Here is an 8054-nt window from a genome sequence, read left to right on the forward strand (position 1 = left end):
AAGAAATGAATTGCAATTACAGTGGTACCTTGGTTCCCAAACGCCGAAAACCCGGAAGTAAATGTTCCGGTTTTTGAAAGTTTTTCAGAAGCCAAACGTCTGATGCGGTTGTCAGCTAGTTTCCGGGGTGCCTGCACCAATCAGAAGCTGTGCCTTGGTTTTCGAACAAACGGACTTAAGTTTGAAAACCAAGGAACCACTGCATTTGCTGCTTTTGGTTTTGCTATTTATTTTGCGTTTTTGTTTTTTTCAGTTCATTGTTTTTGTGACTGTATGGAACCCAGTTCAACTACTGATTGATTGATTGTGTGACTGCGGAAATGGATAAAAGCCCCCCATACAAACAATGACTATCATCAGTGCAGGTAAGGAAAAAAATTAATTTTAATTTTTATCATCTACAATACTGCCTTATTTATTTTATAGTGCGGTACAGTGGTACCTCAGGTTAAATACGCTTCAGGTTACACTCCACTAACCCAGAAATAGTACCTTGGGTTAAGAACTTTGCTTCAGGATGAGAACAGAAATCGTGCAGTGGTGCAGCAGCAGCAGGAGGCCCCATTAGCTAAAGTGGTGCTTCAGGTTAAGAACAGTTTCAGGTTAAGAACAGACCTCCAGAATTAAGTACGAATTAAGTACGTAACCAGAGGTACCACTGCATTGATTATTGCTTTCATTTTATGGATCAATTGTCTTGTTAGAGAGCAAAATTCATGTTAAATTGCTGTTTTAGGGGTTGTTTTTAAAAGTCTGGAACGGATTAATCCGTTTTGCATTACTTTCTATGGGAAAGCACGCCTTGGTTTTGGAAAGCTTTGGTTTTGGAACGGGCTTCCGAAACGGATTAAGTTTGAGAACCAAGGGACCACTATACTAGCTCTGTCCATGTAGAATCCCTCACCTCATTCCAGACGCCTACCTAGAGGAGAGCGGAAACTCCTCTTTTCTTTGAAGAGTTGCTTAGGGGAACTAGCTGGGCTTTGCATCTTGGCCAGTGTGCTTTGGTTAGGTTTTGTTTTGCGATGTCACCATTGAGGAAGTTTCATGCTGTGCTCCAGAGCACTCAAAACTAATATTGCTGCTCCTCTCTCTAATATTTGGGTTTAACCAGGGTTTTTTTCCAGCCAGAACTCAGTTTTGGCACCTCTCAGACGGGTGCCATTGTCATTATAAGGAAACTGGAAAGTTCCAGCACCTCTTTTTCTAGAAAAATTGCACTGGGTTTAAACATCTGAAGTCATAGGTTCCAGCATGCAATTCTTTACTTTGGTCCAACAAGGCAGCCTCACAATTATGCAGCAGAATCACGTCTGGGTCAAATTTTAGGTGTGCCTATTTTACATTCCCATTTTGGAGAAGAGTTAGATGCAACAAACAATTTTATGGACTCCGCCATAAAAAAGGGTACCTAAAACCCTTTTGAAGTGGTGACAGGAGTATTAAAATCCGTCTGAAACGTAAACACACAAGGATAGTGTCACAAAATGGAATTACTTTACCTTTATTGTACTTTATTGTCTGCGTATTGACCATGAAACCAAACTGCTCTCTGCAGCATGTTCAATTTGCTCCTGGAAACTTCCTTAAATCAAATTGAGAATGTTTGAGGATCTCTCAGGGGAACAAATAAAAATAAATAACATAGCAAAACGGCTTGAAAGTGTCCAGTCAACAGTCATCAGATCTGACAGACTGAACGAGACATTTGGAAAACAATGAAGGTGTCCTCCTTGAATCGCCATGAGCTGTTTACTGGCATATATTTGCTCTTCTTTATGCTACTACTAATACAAAAAAGCAAGCAAGGCATCCATTTTGGCAAAGGAAGCCCATTATTTTGACTAATAATCACGTGTTTGTCTCTGTGCACACATAACTCCTGCATAGATAGGTGTGTACATTCATTCCACAGAGCAGGCAGTTCTCCATGAAGATAAAAAAAAAACCAAGCTATTCCCCACCCTTCAACATTTCTCTGAGGAAAATTGTTGTTGTTTAGTCGTTTAGTCGTGTCCGACTCTTCGTGACCCCATGGACCAGAGCACGCCAGGCACTCCTGTCTTCCACTGCCTCCCGCAGTTTAGTCAAACTCATGGTGGTAGCTTCGAGAACACTGTCCAACCATCTCATCCTCTATTGTCCCCTTCTCCTTGTGCCCTCCATCTTTCCCAACATCAGGGTCTTTTCCAGGGAGTCTTCTCTTCTCATGAGGTGGCCAAAGTATTGGAGTCTCAGCTTCATGATCTGTCCTTCCAGTGAGCACTCAGGGTTGATTTCCTTCAGAATGGATGCGTTTGATCTTCTTGCAGTCCATGGGACTCTCAAGAGTCTCCTCCAGCACCATAATTCAAAAGCGTCAATTCTTCGGCGATCAGCCTTCTTTATGGTCCAGCTCTCACTACTGGGAAAACCATAGCTTTAAATATACGGACCTTTGTCGGAAAGGTGATGTCTCTGCTTTTTAAGATGCTCTCTAGGTTTGTCATTGCTTTTCTCCCAAGAAGCAGGCGTCTTTTAATTTCATGACTGATGTCACCATCTGCAGTGATCGTGGAGCCCAAGAAAGTAAAATCTCTCACTGCCTCCATTTCTTCCCCTTCTATTTGCCAGGAAGTGATGGGACCAGTGGCCATGATCTTAATGAGGGTGAAAGAGGAGAGCACAAAGTATGGTTTGCAGCTCAACATCAAAAAAACGAAGATCATGGCCGAGGAAAATAGGGATGTCCTATTCCATAATAACAATTTCACTATTCATATCCCACCCATGGGACTGGGTTGCTCCAGCCCCTCTGGGCAGCTTCCAACATTGTAAAAACATAATCAAACATTTAAAAACATATTCAAACATTTAAAAACTTGCCTATACAGAACTGCCTTCAGATGGCTCGGGGGTTGGATAATTCCATGCCCTCCAACATTTCTCCGTTGGAAATAGGAATGACCTATGGGAAAGCAGGACATTCCAGAATCAAATTAAAAACTGGGTCAGCTTCTGTATATCCAGGACTGTCCCTAGAAAACAGGGACACTTGGAAGGTCTGCTCTTCCCCTCTATGGAATTAATAGAGACATAGGTGTAGCCAGGATTTATGTTGGGGGTGGCAAGACTTGCCATCGTCCTCTGCCTGGTTCTGTCTAGCAGATTTGGAATGAAATATCTCAACCACAGTTGTTTTAAATTACTTTCTTCCGCCCCCAGGTGCTCAGGAAAAATCCGTCAAAATCTTCACTCATTTGAAAACTAGGAAGTCAAATGAAAAATTAACATCAGGGAGCACCTTTCACACAGTTAACTCTTGCAAATTTCCAAAGAACACGCCATTTTTATCTTATTTTTTCAAAAATCAAAACTGAAACAAGTTGTCTTCGATTTGTTGAAAACCTTTTCAGCACTTCCTTCTCAAATTCCTCCTCCCCCCCCCATGCAGCTTTCCTGTGTGCACTACACAGCTGCAAATGAAACGTTTTCAATGCGCAGTGTACCTGTGTGACACTAGGTGGCGACAGTGAGCTATGCCAAATTCAATGTATTTTTCAAAACGTTTGTTTAAAAAGCATTTTGTGTGTGTGTGTGTGTTGATTCCACCTCAATAAGCATATCCCATTGAAATGCTCCCCTCTAATTGTGGACCTCAGCCAGGTCTTTACTCCCCACAAGATACTGAATGACACGTTTATGGTACAAGGTCATCTTTTTTGGCAGAGTAACAGATTCCCACCTCTTTTACCAAGTCTTCTATGTTCGGCTCTTTTAACTGCTTTTTGCTGAGTTTTTTCTCCTTCCACATGATGTGACATAGTTCAGCTTTGGACATTTCCATTTCAAATATTCTGTTTATTTCTACTTTTAGTTAAGCATTTTTATTGGTTTACTCGATTGGAGGGGGCAGCTGCCCCTCCTGGCTACACCCATGAACAGAGAAACTCTTGCAGCTCAAATTCCAGAAAGATCCTTTACAGTTCCCATCTCACTTTTGGCCCAAAGTCACATCATTCATTAAGGATCTTTAAAGAGCTTATCTCCCCCCACCAATTATTTTTTTTAAAATCCTGAGAACTGTGGTTCACACACACTGAGCTACAATTCCCAATACCCTTTAACAAGAACTTCAGGTTGAGAGCAGAGCATAAAATGAGAGCATATAATGAAAATCTTCACCGCACAAATCTTTCCCCTCCACCAAAAAATACCACTAGATACTGGAGAAAAGAATTGTATTCTACTAGAACGTTTCTCTCAGATATCTAGTTTTCTACATAGGAGAATCTTTGGATGAAAAACATTCCCAGACAAAGTGCTACATCCCAGACAAAGGTTTGCCACTTCAGTCAGAACCAGGCTTTTAACACCGGTCTCAGAACACATGAAAGCATTTTAATGGCTTGTTAAATTGAAGTCACTGTGTCAACATGACCTCAGAGAAACCTCTCTTAGCACTGGAGTCCAGTTCATTTTTATGTTTTTTCCAGGACGGCAAGAGTTTTCTGTTTAGGCAACTCAATTACAAAACTTCGGATTTTCTCTCTGCGTCAAAAAGTTCTGAAAGAAATAAATTGGGGGGGGGGGAACTTTCCCTGCCAAAACGATTATTTGCCTGCATATAAATTAGAAGCAATCAATGGTACAAAACGCATCAAGTTCATTTGAAAAGAAATTGATTAAATTGCCAAGGTTTTCAAAGGAAACAGATTTACAGTTCGGGCCCTCGCAATTTTCTTCCAAACAAAGGGCTTTTGCTTCTCTCTGATGGTTCAGCATCTCTTGGAACAACAGCGATGGATAACTTCTTTGTTGCTCCTCCTAAGTAGGTATGTTTGTGTTCTGCTTCTTCTTGATTTCTTTAAAAAGAAAATAAAAATCCTAATGAATAATGGGAAACTACAGCTGCTTCTAATTCCTAATATTACAGGTTCTACTAACCCTGGTGAAATTTCTGTTATTCTTCCATTTCTGCTTTGTCCATTTAGATTTTAGAATCGAAGCTGGTTTATTCGAGCATTTACTGCCCTCAAGTGGTTGGCTGCAATATTGCAGAGGCTTTTCCAGACTGAAACTCATCCAGACTATGGAACTGCTTTTTGTTACATATCACTCATGTATTTCCTGATCTTACTCTGGTTGCCACGGGCAGCATTGCTGAAGAAGGGAAATTCAGGGATAGGAAATTTGCCAGTGCCAAAAAAGGTTATTTATGTATGCCAAACGAGCAAAGTCCCAGCTACAGAAGAAATGGCAATTTAAACTGATGGAATAAGTGCAGCTTGCGGACCTAACATATAGAATAAAAGAACAAGTAGAACGTACGTTTAAAGAGGATTGGGAAATGTTTATTGAATATATGGAGAGAAATTGTGTATATTTGAAAACACAGGCAGCATCAAGATAAATTATGTAATGATGGAAAAGTGAATGATTCAGTTTTGTATAAAATATGCAGGGATTTATGTTATGCAAAATGAACAATGGAAAGAGAAGAAGGGAAGTCGTTGATATTTTAAGGTTGTCTAAATGAATATTCTAAAATATAAAATAGAAAATTTAATAAAAATTATGGAGGGGGGGAGAAATGGTGGGAGTTTCAGTCCAATGATATCTGAATAGAAACATATTGGCTACCCCTGGTTTTCACTGAGATGTGTTTCCCACAGGTCTGGAGAGGTGGAGCTTAGAGCAAAAAAATAAACCACACGCAGGCATCTAAACTTAAGAAGAGAAACGACAATAAATGACATTGCTACGTGGATAGACAGCCGTGTTTAGTGAAGTTTTTAATGTCTGATGTTTTATTGTGCTTTTAATTATATTGGGAGCCACCCAGAGTGGCTGAGGAAACCCAGCCAGATGGGTGGGCTATAAATAAATTATTATTATTATTATTATTATTATTATTATTATTATTATTATTATTACAAGAACATTGGCACACTTGTTGCCTTTTTTCTACCGTTTGTTCTAAAGGCCACAGGAGCACTTTTGCACTGGACGGCTGCCGCGGAGGGAAACCCTTTCAGAAATGTGTGTGAGAGAAAAATGGAGTACAAAATTTCACCCGACTGCAAGAAAATGCAGGAAGAGGATTTGTGTATCTTATCATCAGTGATGTCGCTGGAAACACCCAGCATAAGACCAGCTGATTATACGTCGCTCAATATTGCAGTGGAAACGTTTTTTAGAAGCGTTGAGTGGAGAATTGTCTCGTTGCTTTCTTGAGAGACGTAAAGCGCTTGAACATCACATAGAATATTTTATCCCGTTGCACTGCTGGTTTTACAGGATAGCTGAGCAGTTCATGTATCTAGCAGACTGGTTGCTAGCCACTTGGGTCTTGTTCCTACCGAAGCTTAAAAACATAAAAACATTAAGATTCGATGGGCATTTGACAAGCTGCAAGCTGTGACAATCACATATTGGCACCAATGAACCCTCAAGTCTCTTGCTCAGCAACAAACCCCACCCAGTTGCCATAGGCATTAAACCAAAGAATAGGAATGAACAGTGCAGAATTCTCACTCGGAGACTCTCCCAGTTGTCTTCCAGCAGTAGCAAATCAGTACCAAGCCTCCAGCGGACATCGTGACATTAAAATAAAATAAATCTCACATACAAACATACAGTGCAGCATCAAATCCCGTTTTAAAATTGTGTGGTTTCAGTAGTTTTTAGTACTGTAGTGGATGTTTTTTGAAAATGTAAACTTCTTGGCTTCACGAATACAAAAAAAGGCTGGAGTGGAGGGAAAAGCTGGCAAGTGTTACTGCCTCTCCTCCAGAGAAAATAAATAACTTGGGTAACATTCGCAGATTCCAACGCAAGCACACACATCAATCTTAAATGTTTATGGTAGCAATATTTACCATCACTATCACAATAGCGTTAAGATGTTAAGTTGACCTATAGTCAGATACAGTGGTAACTCGGGATACGAACGGGATCCGTTCCAGGTCGTGTTTCGCCGCTACCGCGCATGCGCGTGACGTCATTTTGAGCGTCTGTGCATGCACGAGTGGCGAAACCCAGAAGTAATGTGCTCCGTTTCTTCCAGGTTGCCGCAGAGCACAACTTGAACGCGCTCAACCCGAAGCGCATTCAACTCGAGGTATGACTGTAATTACTGGTTGCAACATTAAGTCCTGTAACATCACAGATCTGGAAGTTGACCTGAAGGCCAACTACCCAAACCCCTCTCCAGAAGCAGACAAAGGCGCCAAACTTAATCTGTGTTTGACTTCCAAAATGTTCAAAAACCAAGGCGTGGCTTCTGATTGGTGCAGGCGCCCAGGAAACAATAGCTGACAACCGCATCAGATGTTCAGCTTCCGAAAAACGTTCAAAAACCGGAATGCTTACTTCCTGGTTTTCGGCGTTTGGGAACCAAAGCGTTTGAGAACCAAGGTACCACTGTACTGGCTTATTTACCCACTCCATTTAGGGGAGCTATTTCCAAGCAATTCTTGCTCATTTTAAAAGAGTTCATTTCAGCTTATGTCAAGATTCTCTATCACAAGAAGAGCTATTAGACTAATATTTCACATTAATAGCTAGGCAATTAAGCAGCTGTGTGCGCCGGTGATCATTTCTGGAGCTCTTTGTGAAATTCACTTCTATATTTTTTCATTACTAGCAGAGGGGTAGCAAGAATAAATGCTTTCAGCCTCCCAGGCTTGCTCAGATAAATGGAAGAAGGAGCTTGTTCAGTTTTTCAGGTGCCGATCTCCCCCAATGAGACATCAGAGAAAATTATTAACCGCCACCCAGAAGTGAGCTAAGAATTGTTCCCATGTGGGTGTATAACAAAGTGAACCGATCTGTTCTTAGATCTTTATTTTCCTTCTTAAAAACAAAACAAAAAGTAGCTCGTCCCTCCTGAACTATATATAAAAAGGGCGACGCTACGTTGTTTGGATGGGAGGATTCTAGAAACAAAAATTTTGAATGGAGACATCCCAAATGACAAAATTAATATTTTCTTATACGCGACAACAGCAGCGAGAATGTTGATAGCCAATAGTTGGAAAGGAAATTATATTCCAACCAAAGAAGAATGGTTG

At 40.7% G+C, this 8054-nt stretch overlaps 1 long non-coding RNA gene across 1 annotated transcript; it reads right to left on the reverse strand.

Moving 5' to 3' along the window:
- Nucleotides 1-372: 372 nt before the first annotated feature.
- Nucleotides 373-6103, reverse strand: LOC310826607. Its single transcript, XR_014555884.1, has 2 exons — nucleotides 6056-6103; nucleotides 373-4844 (listed from the first exon to the last, which is right to left on the reverse strand). It is a non-coding gene; the product is annotated as an uncharacterized lncRNA (long non-coding RNA).
- Between the last annotated feature and the right edge of the window lie 1951 nt (nucleotides 6104-8054).

The sequence above is a fragment of the Podarcis gaigeae genome (genome assembly GCF_964106915.1).
Source record: "Podarcis gaigeae genome assembly, chromosome: 10".
Taxonomy (NCBI): Eukaryota; Metazoa; Chordata; class Lepidosauria; order Squamata; family Lacertidae; genus Podarcis; species Podarcis gaigeae.